The sequence below is a fragment of the Cornus florida genome, unplaced genomic scaffold (assembly GCF_030987335.1).
Source record: "Cornus florida cultivar Cherokee Brave unplaced genomic scaffold, ASM3098733v1 CherokeeBrave_3.0.0_Hap2_Chr05, whole genome shotgun sequence".
Taxonomy (NCBI): domain Eukaryota; kingdom Viridiplantae; phylum Streptophyta; class Magnoliopsida; order Cornales; family Cornaceae; genus Cornus; species Cornus florida.
In genome coordinates, this window is record NW_026775575.1 from 49372369 (window position 1) to 49385604 (window position 13236).

A 13236-nucleotide genomic window follows, 5' to 3' on the forward strand; every position below is an offset into this window, starting at 1 on the left:
ATGATTTGGAAATCTACCTCAAAGAACTAAGTACGTTATGTTTTAATGGAAGTCCAATTCTCAAGTTTGGTGGGTCAAAAATGAAGAACAAAGTCGAACTTCACTGCTGCCAGGCTGTAAATTTCAGCATTGCACACCTGGGGTAAAAATGACATAACTCTTTCCTCCAAACTCCAAATGACAAACCGTTTGATGATTTGGAAAGCTAACTTAAATTTCTAAGTATGTTATGTTTTAATATGAGTCCAATTCTCAAGTGTGGTGGGTCGAAAATGAAGAACAAAGTTGAACTTCACTGCTGCCAGGTTGCTTTTGGCTCGGTCCGCTTTGGCAAGCATCCTCCTTAGCGCTTTTTGCAAGGAAAACATAAGATTAATGGGTCACTGGCTTGGCCAAAGTGAAGGTCCCCAGCAACGGCATGCTTTGATTCTTCAAAAACTCAACAAAACAGCGCTCTTAACTATCTTTAGTGCACCAACCTGAAAATGATCAAAAACACGTAAATGAAGCTAATATGTATAATATGATCAATGAATGGACTTAACTAATGCAAATAAGGGCACTTGAATATGCAATATTTGGTGCTTATCAGTATATGTCAAGTTAGGCTTAGGAGACTTGAAACCGACGTCGGTGGTTTTATAACTTGCCGACCGATCCATTAAAAAGCCTAAGGGTATCATTGAGGACGTCTTGATTAAAATTGATAAATTCTTCCCAGTCGATTTCATTGTCATTGACATAGAACCGGTTCCAAATCCCAAAAGCCAAATTCCCGTTATCCTTAGCCGTCCTTTCTTGGCAACCTCAAATGCCAACATCAATTGTAGGACGGGGGTAATGAAAATCTCATTTGGACATATGAAGGTGCAGTTGAATATCTTCAATCCGACCCCAAATTCATTTGAAAAGCATGAGGAAGTAAATGTTGTAGAAAAATGTTTAGACAATGAATGTGAAAGAATGGAGTCTTTTCTTGAAACCAAAACTTTAAAAAGTTCATCTTCAACCTTGAATTCCAAAAATGATGTTTCAAAATCTTGCTTTAAAAGGGCATGGAAGCCCAAAGATCATATTGACAAGGGACTAAAAATTTCCTTTGAACCTCATCCAATAAGTTCTTTAGGGAACCGTTTGTTGGATGGAACTCAAAGTACTCATCACTCTGTCAAGGAGGGGATGCATTATAAGATCTTTCATCCGAGCTAAAAGAGCCCAATGTCTTGTTAGAGACATTAAAGACCAGTAAATGCTTCGTAGGGTTTACAACCCTATTCCTCCCTCATTTCTATTTTCCCTTTCATTTCTTGCGTCGTCTAGATATGTTATGGAATTCATACATATGGCTAGGATTTTGATTGAGTATGCATGCAGTTTCATTCTGAAAATAGGCATTTTGTCCAAGTTCGATCGATCTCAAAAGAGGTTCGATCGATCGAACACCCATCCATGCATCCAATCTTTGCTCTGTTCCATCGATCTAAAATTTCCTGCATAAATCAGCCCTCTGTGTATAGTTCGACAGTTTATTTCGATCGATCTGAGAACTCCAAGATCGATCAAAATTGTTCTTGGATCAATCTTCACTCCACACTTAGAAAATTTTTGAGATCTATGAAAATAGGCCTCTATGTGCATCGTTCGAATTTCTCTATTGGTTTTCACCTATTCGATCGGTCGAAGTACCTTTTCAATCGATCTCAGTTTGATCAATTTATGCCTCTTGTTGACCTTGATTTTGACTTTGATTTCATTTTCATTTTTATTTTTATTTTTATTTTATTTTATCCTCAAAACTCAAAAAGATTTTAATTTCTACTTTTATTTTCATAAAAATAAAAAAAAATCAAAATAAAAAATAATAATAATAATAATAATAATAAAATTTGTTGTTTAGTGCGTAAAGATCAATCTCAGCATTTTCAAGATCGATCTTATTCGATCGATCGAAGATTCTCCCTGATCGATCGAACCTATCGGGAAATGTTTTTAAAAACAAAACCCTAGGGTCATTAGATTGATTCATAGATCGATTAAACAACCCTCTCACCTTTTGCCGCTACAAACCACACCTCTCCCATCTCCGGCGGGCTTTCCGGTGACCTTCCCGAGGCTTGAAACTCTCTCCTTCATCTTAGATCTTATCCATCTCCTTCGCACCACTTCTCTCTCTCGGATTTGGTAAGTTTCACACCCTCTCTTTTGATTTCCATCTTCAATCACATGTTAAAGATGTTTCACATGTTAGATCTAGGTTTGTTAGGCTTAAATCTTGCCAAATTTGAAGTTTCCATGATTGTGTATATATATATATATATATATATTTATAGTTTTATATATATATTTCATTTTTAATTGATTTTTTAGTGTCACGGGAAAACAAGTGACCCATATCGTGTTGTTGATGTATGAGAGGGCCCTACAAATTTGCTTGGGTGCCCCCGTGCCTTCCACGTCACAAATCTGTGACTTTTCAAATTTCCCCTCCCAGTTCGATCGATCGAAATTTTCTCAGATCGATCATTTAAAGATCGGTCGAACTTATCTCAGATCTATCTCATTAAGATCGATCTCACATTTTTGTGATCGATCGAACTTCACAAATTTGCATCCCACACTTCACACACTCTCTTATATGATTCCATGCTATCTTATACATGCCCAATGCCTGTGTTTTCCACATTAAATGCATTCCACATTGGATGCATTCCATACTTATATTTTTTAGCATGCTTCACTTACTGTCACTGTTTATTTAGCCCCGTTATCACTTGCGTAGATTCATGTCTTGTGTTGTCTATCTTATTTGACATACATGTTTCTATATACTGTGCTTCCATTCTTAATGCCAATACTAACTTATATTGCAAGTGTTCTTCTTTCTGTTTTGCAGGCCATGGCTAGGGTCAAGACTGTTGCTCGTAGACATTATCATCGCCGCTTCAGGCGCAGATTAGAGGGGCTAGGTGAGCCCTCTCATGTTCGGGAGCACCCCGAGCATCAGGCAGGACCATCCCAGGTCCCTGATCCTGAGCAACTACATGATATAGAGGCAGACCCCGCTCAGTCCCCATCAAATGATTCTAGACTTTGGTATTCGGCATCTGCATCCTCATCATCCCACGATGAGGCTGAGCGTACTCCATCACCTTCTCCATCTCCGCCCCATCCACAGTCAGGCCAGGCGCTTCATAGACCGCTACCAAGATACTTACGCCTTAAAGTGGTGCATGAGTCGGTCTTTGATATTTCATTCTTCTCCCGGTACATCTTGACTCGGGCTGCTTACGAGGACATTGACCGCCAGGGCATTTCAGCCATTCTAGCCCCAGTCACTTACCCAGTTTACCCGAGGCTTGTTCGAATGTTCTTCCAGAACCTCCGACCTGCCCCGAGTAACCTAGTGGAGCTGCACACTTTAGTTGATGGCCATCCTATCCGCATTACCGTGGAGTCTCTGGCCCGATCCTGCCGATGCCCGCATACCTGCCCTCCCAAGCTTGAGCTCGATTATCCTATCTTGGAGAGGCGGCCTTCCTATGTATTTATGGCTGAGGCACTTACAGGCCATTATAGTGAGGGCGACACTTTTGCTACTTGCACCTATCTGCCCGATGATCTGTAGTTCTTTGATTCAGTCCTATACCAAAACGTCTTCATGGCCGGCCACAAGATTCAGAGGCGCGGCGATTATTTGATAGCTCTGTATGCCTTCTACACAGGGTGTTGGGTTTCTATTCTGGCCCTCTACTAGATCGTGATGATGAAGCTTTATGCTGACTACATCAGCAAGGCCAAGCCCAAGCGGGCTAAGTTTCTTCCATTTAGCCATCTGATCACCCAGATACTCCGAGACCAGCAATATCCATTCCGTCTAGATGAGCGTTCAGAGATAGGAAGGACTGGAATAAGAGCTACAATGCTCTTATCAAGAGTTTTCTGGATGACTCTGTGATAGCAGCAGAGGAGGCAGAGGAGGACGAGATGGCAGCAGCAGCAGCAGAAGCACCAGCAGCGAACGATCCAGCAGTCGATCCGGCTGCCATACATATGGACATAGATTTGAAGCAATATCCTGCAGAGGGTCTACAGCATCACTCTCCAGCAAGGTCGCCAGTTCATTCTCTGAAGCAGGCTCAGGATGTACCACAATTTCCCAATCCAGTAGTACCTGAGGCTTCAGTACAGACACCCGACTTTGGAGAGCGTCTCTAGGTTTCGGAGGATGCTGTAGTCTCTATCCGTGCAGACACTGTCTCCATCCGAGTTGACATTTCTTCTCTGCATACAGATGTCATGACTGCGCTGCGAGACATATCCCGAAATATCCGCGGAGTGCGCCCTGCCCATCCTACCTCCTCAGCATGATCTTCACATCTCTCTATTACCTGCTTTACATACCTGCAATATTTTTTATTTTTGCTACTGTTGTGATATTTTTACGGCCAGTCTGTTGGCCCAGACATTCTGATGTACATTAGTTTTATCATTATTCTTATCTTTTGTCATACATGCTATATTTTGTTATATTTTGGATGTCATACCTTATATTGATATATCTGTTTGTGATTAACTCCATCAGGTGCATCCCAGTGATTTCAGTGAGAGAGAGTGCTGCCCAAATTTTCAGGACCATCCTTTTTCCTCTCTCTCTCTTTACTTCAATTTCTTATCCCATTTACACTTGCATGTCCACTGTGCACTGTTATTATTCCCCTTTGTTATCTAATGAGCTTTTATCCAGTGCCATCTTTTTAGGACCATAGTTAATCCCAAGTTTAGGGAGGTTATACCACCCACTTTGGATACTTGTGTCCCGGCCATTCTTTGCTATAGCTACACTGGTATACTCTTTCCTTTGTTCTCTTTGCACATTAAGGACATTGTGCCATTTAAGTTTGGGGGTAATGGTGTTAATTGCAGTATTTGCTTTCAATTCAAAATTTTAAGCATGACTTGTGTATTTGAGGGATTGTCTATGATTGGTCCATAACTAGTGATGATTTTGATCTTTTGAGGACTATATTGTTTAAAATTTAAAAATTGCTTGACTTGAGAGTCCAATACTCCTTGTATGCCTTATGGATGTCATTTAGGAGTAAATTTTTTGAAAGATTGATATATTGCTTGCATTTGTGGTCCACATCATTCTCATTTTGTGATTGTTTTGAGATTCACTCTATAATTCTACATTAGCACAGGTGCACACTAGCATTCATTTGTGGGTTACATGCTTTGTTGATTATTGAATTGGTTATATCCCAATTGGGCTAGTAGTGCATTGAATGCTTTCATCTTGATAAAAGTGGATAACAAACCATTTCCATTGAGTAACCGGGCTTCTAGCCTCATCAAGCACAGAATTTCTCGCGCGGAAAGGTGGAGGGCCCAAACTCTAGGTTAATAATTGAACTTGCTTTAAAAAAAAAAAAAAAAAAAGTTGCAAAAGTAATAAAGAGTGAGGACTTTTCCCAAAATGTGAGAAGTGGTAAATGATTAGATGGAGGTTGTTTTGATTTGTAGCCTAATTGATTTGAGCTTGTGAGTCCTTAGGGGTGTTTGAACGCCTAATGCCCTAAAGCCGTCTAATTTGGGAGTCATTGACCTAACACTCGACCTCATAGATCGCTAAAAAGCTTAATAGATCAACACATTGCACTATGCTTCCATCTTTGATCCTTAGGGTAGTTAAAAAAAAAAAAAATCGAGTGAAAAGAATAAACGCACCTAGATCAATAAAGCTTTAATAACAGGCTCACTCTTTTATTTTGATGATCGGTACTAGATTTGTGTGCTAGTTTGAGGGTAAGGATGTGATCATTTCTCTAGTTGGCTTAGATAGCAACATAATTAATGCCAGTCCACTCAAAAAGGATTCTAGTATTGTTTTGATTTGTATAATCATTTTCTTGATGTGTGGAGGACCATACTTGCGTGCTTGATGTTAAAATTTTAGGAGATTGCTTAGAAATGGTTGAAAAATTGCATACTTGAGGTAATTTTCTCACACTGCTTGTTTGTAATATTGGTACCTCTTTTGTGAGAATGAGCTTAATGTTTGTGGGTATCATTTCTGGAAACCCTCATGAGACTTCACTCATCCCTTAGGGGTAACCTAGGGGTTTAAAAGGCTTGTTGCATACGCTAAATGCAATCGTGTTCCCTATGAAAGTGGCATTATCCATTTATTGCTTTCTAGTTCATAGTTGTATAGTTGTTCATTTCATTCCTTTACTTTGTAGTTCATTGCTAGGGACTAGCAATATTTAAGTTTGGGGGTCTGATAAGCGCTAAAAAGTGTGCATTTAAACCCCTTAAGCTTAGGTATTCTAGGATCTTTATCTATCTTACTTTCCCGTTGTAGACTAATTTCGTGTTATTGCCCCTTTTTATGTGCTTATCCCCAAAATAAGCTAATTCAGCCAAATAAGAGCTTAAAAAAAGCTAACTCAAGCTGGATGGAAGAAAGGAGTAAAGTGGAAACAGATTGAAGCAAAGTATGGAATTCAACATGTTCGATCGATCAAAAGTTCATCGATCTAGATATTTCAAGATGGATCCAAGCTCTTTTGTCCTTATTCAAAGATCCCACAAAGTTCGATCAATCCAACAATTCTCAGATCGATCGAAAAGACTCCATCTTATCCTGTTGTAGCACCCTACCTACTACTTTTGTCTCATTCCCCAAAATATCTTAGATCTGTCCTTATCCAAAAAGGCGCCACCATTGGAGGATCGATCCAGCCAAAGTTTGATAGATCTCAGCCATGTTCGATCGATCACAGCACAGGTTTGATCGATCGAACCCTCTCAAATCCGAAAAAAATATATTTTCAGCTCATTAAAAGTTGTCTCATTGTGCAATCATTGGAGGAGCCCTTGTGTACGAGCCTACACCATTGGGTGTAACATTTAAACTACCTATACAAGGAATATAAGCCACTTTTACACATATGCTTAGACATATGCTTTAGGTAGATAGTTTTTAGAGACAATTCTTAGAGAGGAAGAAAAGAGAAGAGGAGGCTAGAGACATTCTTGAGAGGTTTTCCATCTACTTCAAGAAGAGGAGCATTTCTATCATAGAGATAGCCCTTGAGGGTTGGAGTACACCATCTATGAGTGGCTAGACATTTTCTTGGGGCTAGAGTTAGCCCTAAGCATGTTTTTTTTTTTATCTTAATTCTTGTATTTTTGAAAGGATTTGTGTTGTATTACATGTTTCGACATCTTTATATACATAAATCTTGTTTATTCAATGATTTGTGCGGTTTAATTCTTCCAAGTGACCATTTCATTCTATCCATATGTCTATGTATGCTAGAATTGATGTTTATGTGTTTATCTCTATTTCTTGTGTTGTTGATGCATGTCTATGTGTATTAATCCTATAGATCTAGAGATTGTCAAGACATAGTGCTTAATAGAATGCTCTTACGGTTTATTTGATGGTTCATACTCATTACTTGATGGATTGTGCCTTTCTCTTACTTTAATTAGTTTAATTTTCATGTCATTAGCTTAGATGTAGTGTAGTTACCTTAGTTGTTAAATGGGAGGACAATCCATGCTTGTTGTTTGATGTTCCATACTTATGAATGCAAGTAGTATATTTCTCTAATTTTGTGATATGTTTGGATTGTGAGCTTAAAGAAGAATTAATGACTTAGTTTGATGTATTGTGCTATTCATTGTGTTGTTTTGAGAATATATACTTAATTGGTCATCCATGCTTGTTAAAACAACCACACACACGCACTATTGTTGCAACATATGTCTTCCCCTCATTAATTGTGAATTGAGTGTATAGAAAAGTGATGTTTAGTGGTGATCTCTAAATCCCAAGACCTCTCTCTCTTGCTTTCTCTATCCTTTAATTACTCATTTTATATTAATCTTGTTTAATTTTAATTGTAGTTTAATTAACCAAACAACCTACCTTTAATCACTCGACCTACTAACCCTAAGCCTTGTTTCCACTACTAGTGCACCCTTAATCCCTTGGGACGATCCCTACTCACCCTTGCTATATTTTTAGTTAGTTGTAGTAGTGGCATTTATAAATGTAAAACTTGGCCACACTATTTTGCACAAATTCGGTTGCACCCTGCAACGAAGCACCAGAAACTTTCATTGTTTTTCCTTTATTCCTATCATTTTGTTCTTTACTAGGACTAGGATAAAAATTGGATGCGTGACCTTTGCCACTGTGATACCCCCGGATATCCGGATGCGGGTTGGCCAGGCCCATACCCGATTACTCGAGAATATCAAACCAATTAGCAATAAACGAATACAGAATAAAATTAAGGAAATAGGAATAAATAAAAATTTACTGAAAAGATACTAGAATGATAATCCAAATACTGAAACCTCATAATAAAATTAAATTAATAAAGAATTATTCTGATACATCCAAATTCTCCATTTCTAATACAACTCGGGAATCCATACGGTGGACCCCTAAAAACTCCAACACTGAAATCATTAACTAAAGAACTCCACTGCTAAACCATGAAAAAGCTCATACGTCGTCGGAAGAATGAGAGGTCATCTCTGATCAGCACGAATAAGATCTAAGACCTGAAACCGTCTGTTACCTGAAAAGTAATAGTGGGTCAGGCCCACGAACAAGTTTTATTCTAACTGCAATCCATATAGTGACCCAATATGCAGATACACCCTAGATATCTCAACAATATAGTCCATAAATATATAAATATCCACACTAAGGGACATTCACTGTACTATAGTAGGGGTCTCAACCTGAATAGAAGGCAACATGCAAAAATGCACCCAAAGGTGGGCATGAGTACCTAGACCTAACAGGGTACACCTTAACCTATTATAGCCAGCTACGCATCCACTGCATATATGCGCCCTAACCAACGATTCTGAGACTCAAGCTCATATCGTGGTACCGTAATTATATATTTAAAATCCATCCAAACCAGAGTATGTCATTCAATTCTTTGTTGATCTGACATAAGACTTATAATCAGTTAACCACTCAACTTATTCAGTTGATATGAGTTAGCTTTAAACAACAGTAAAATCATATGGTCACTCAACTTACTCAGTTGATCTGACCTCAACCGCAAACATCAATTAATTCAGATAGTCTCAAAACTTACCCAGTTGATCTGACTTAAACAAAATTAGGATTCAATATTTTACAATCCTTTCCTTTAATCCAATAGGTTAGGTTTATGCGTTTTGAGCTAAACCATCCCTAGTATGACACCGTCCCATACCGGTGCATACAATCCTCCATATCCATGTAATTGACAGAATATATTAATTCAGCAATTAAAATTCCACATATATATAATCGTTTAGCGATTTACAATCCAAAACCAATATCCAAATAATTGTAGCAAGATGTTTAAAGGTTCAGCAATTTAAATCTAAGAGTTAAACCATGTATTGTTTAACAATTCAACGACTAACATCCAGAGCATGAATAGATCAGTTTTAATAAATCAATAACTCTATCATGCATATAACTAAGTTTTAAAATCATAATATTGTCCAAGAAATTGCTAAAATTAATTATAGCAATTCAGTTCCTTTTATCCATCAATAGCATGCTAGGTTGCATCTTTGCATACTGTTTTATTGTTTTAGCACCGAGCCATAAACTATGCTACAAGTCCAATTTGTTAATTAAAAGACTCCCTCATACGTCTAAAATTTAAATTTAGAATCATATTATAGCACCCTAAATTGTCAAATTAAAATTAGACAATTTAACTTCCTTCCGGCAGTTAACCGCGCACAAGTTGTTAAATAGCGCACTGTTAATTCCATTAATACAAAGAGGGTATTTTATGCAATACAAGGCTTTAATTACATCCTAAATTAATTATTGAAATCCCCATTAAAGTTTTAAAACTGTTCAGAAACCCCAAGAGCCTAAACAGTTGCTGAAAACTTACAGTACGCATCAAAATGGAAAGAGCCTGCTCTAAAAAAAAATAGAGTAGGCTCAAACCAACATTGAGCCGGCTCCAAAAACTTTTGGAGCAGGCTCAAAGTGTTTGGAGCCGCCTCCAAAAAGGGGGAAGCCCACTGTTCCGCTTCCTTCTTCGTTTCCGATGATCTGCTTCGATCCCGACCACTTTCTACCTTTCAGTTGGTTTCTAAAACTAATTCTAAGGGTCTTATTAATACCAAATAGCATCCCAATGGTTTAATAACAACAATTGGAATTAAATACAAAGATTAAATTTGCTACCGAACTAAACATGCTTTAGGAACAAACTGAAACTATTTTGCAACAACAGTTCCATTCCAACCTCTCTGTTCCTCATCAATACTGAACCTAAGATCTTATATCATCCCATTATCATCCCATGATTTGTTTATAGAAGAAGTAAGCAAGTACAGTAACAAAAATCACAACAGAACTTAACATGCTTTAAGGAACAAAATAGGAAGCAGACATGCACAAATTGTAAGCAGATTTGATTTTAATACAAACAGATCGTCAAAATAGCATATACTAAACACGTAAATCCCGATTACTGATTAATTAAACCCTAGACGCTATCTAGGTGCACAGAACACGAGCCAAAGGGAAAGAGAAAGAAAAGAACTTGCCTCTGTGGTTTTTGAATAAAAACCCTGTCGCCGTCTTCCTAGGTTTTTCCGATGACGTCCGTTCACTGTCAACTCTACCTCCTACTGCTCAACCTTCCTCCTCCTAGGTCTAACATTCAAGCGACGGCCAAAACCCTCTCTGACGTTGCTCTATTTGTTCCTCACAACCTCTCTCTATTTTCACTTTAAACTCTCTGTATTTTCACTATTCGTGAATAGGGTTCGTGCTTACAATCCTAAGCAGACTTATAACAATATATATATAGGCATATAAAAACCTACGTCTACTTATATTAAGAGATGGAAACCCAACTAAACCCTAGTCGGCCAAATACACGATCCCTAACCCTAAAATCCTAATTTAGCAACCTAATTAACTCATTTAAAACAATCAAAACTAATTTAATTAAATAAAAACAAAAATCCAATTAACCAATTAATTAAAACCTCAATTACATTGCATAAAATAATTAACCAAACAAAACAATTTAAATACCCAAATAACAATTAAATCAAATTAAAGAATAAAATAATTAAATCAAATAAAGAATAAAACAATTAATTAGATAAACAAACAATTTGACACATAAACACATAGCCACAAAAATCAATTCAAAATTGCATATTAAACACTAAAAAAAAAATAAACAAAATTTCAGTTATATCCTTTTTAAATATAGGGGTATTACAGCCACCACAATTCTAGCAAGTGAATTCAGTTTCTTTAGATTCTTCTGCATTTTTTTCATTAAACCTAAATTTTGACGTCTTGTCAAAATTTTGAGGATTAGCAACGATGTTATTCCTTCTCTTCTGTTGTCTTTGTAAGATCTGATTAAATTGCCTTGACAGAAAAGTAAAATCATCATCAGAGTTATCATCTACAGAATTCTCAACCTGCGTTGATTTTAAAGTAAGATCTTTCTCCTTCTGATTTAAATCAAAGTTCTACATCTAAAAAGTTTTCTATGAACCTACCATCTCATCAACTTTATAGGAAGTTAAATCCGTGATGGTTTCAATTCTAATATGCAATTTTTAGGTAAAGACCTTAAGATTTTTTTACAGATTTTCTTATCACTAACTTTTTTACCTGAGTGACTCAATTCAGAAATTATTACAAGATGACTTAAATAAAAATCAGAAAAAGATTCAACTTCTTTCATCACGATGTTCCCAAAGTTATGAGAAACCATCTGAATTTTGGACAACTTCACTTTTGAAGTTCCTTCATGATTAACATGCAAAATATCCCAAGCTTCTTTAGTAGTTTTACAATCAGAAATTCTAACATATTCAGATAGAACAATAGAATTAATAATTGCATATAAAGCTTTGCCATTAGCATCATTACGCTCAGTTTCAATAGTAGTAAAAGCAAAAGCATCTTTTAACTCTTTGACTTCTTTACCATCCACAGTTTTATCTACTGTAGGTGATGTATAGCCAGATTCAACTATTGCCCAAGTTCTACCACCAGAATTTTGCAAATAGGCTCTTATCTTTGATTTCAAAAAAATTTAATTATCACATTCAAATAAAAGACCACATTGATTAGAACCACCTTCTTTCAACGGATAAGACATGATTAAAAATCAATTTTTGAAATCAAAACAAAACTTTCCAACAAGGATCAACTCAATGTGTAGAGATTGGCTCTGATACCAATTTGTGAGTTGTACGCAGTGAAATATTTAGAAAGTTTTGATAATTTTAAAACAGATCTGTGTCTTTTCCAACTTTACTTATTTTAGCAATTAAACAATTAATCACATGCAGATAAAATAAAGCAAAGTATAAAGTTAGAGATGACACTAGAATTTTTAGCGAAGAAACCCTAATTGATAAAATATGTCAACTGTTTGTATGGGAAAAACCTCGTGGACTGTGCAGTCCAAAGCAAACCGATCCACTATGCTTGAAACAAAGTACACTGAATTTTGACTTTGGCTCACACCCTATTGTTCTACTAAACACCAACTGCTAACAATCCTCTAGCTTTGCGACTCCCCGTCGTCCATCAGCAACTTGACCTTAGGCTTATGCTTGATATTTGTAGAAGAGTAGCAGGTAGATTAGACAACACTTCTCGAATGCTCCAACCCTTTCAAAGTGTGATCGCTTTTACTTCTGTTCTTCAATCGTCTGAATTCGATATAGAAGTAGATCTGCTTTCATCTGATCGATGTAAATGCAACTGTATGATCATGATCAGGATTTGAACATCACAACTCTAAACTCACTATGTGTTTATATGTATATATTCTAGAAAGATGACAGAAAAATCAACTCTGATTTTCTAAAAAAATAATCTTCCTAAGACTTTTAAGAATAATGAATTTGTAGAACAAAAATCATGAATAAACCTATGTGTATGACATGGTTCATATAAAGGTTTGTAAAGTCCTATTCCTTCTGAAAATAAAGGAAAATTCGTGCATAGGACTTGGAAGGAAAGTTGGATCAAAAATGAATTAAATAGAACATGAAAACTGAAAACCATTTACTGTCAGGACTCCTAGAACCGGTTCCCAAATCTTGGTACCGGATCCCAAAGGACAAAATGGAATTTCTCGAATCTTAACTTTTTGAACCGGTTCCCAAATGCAGGTTCCGGTTCCCACTTGACAGAAT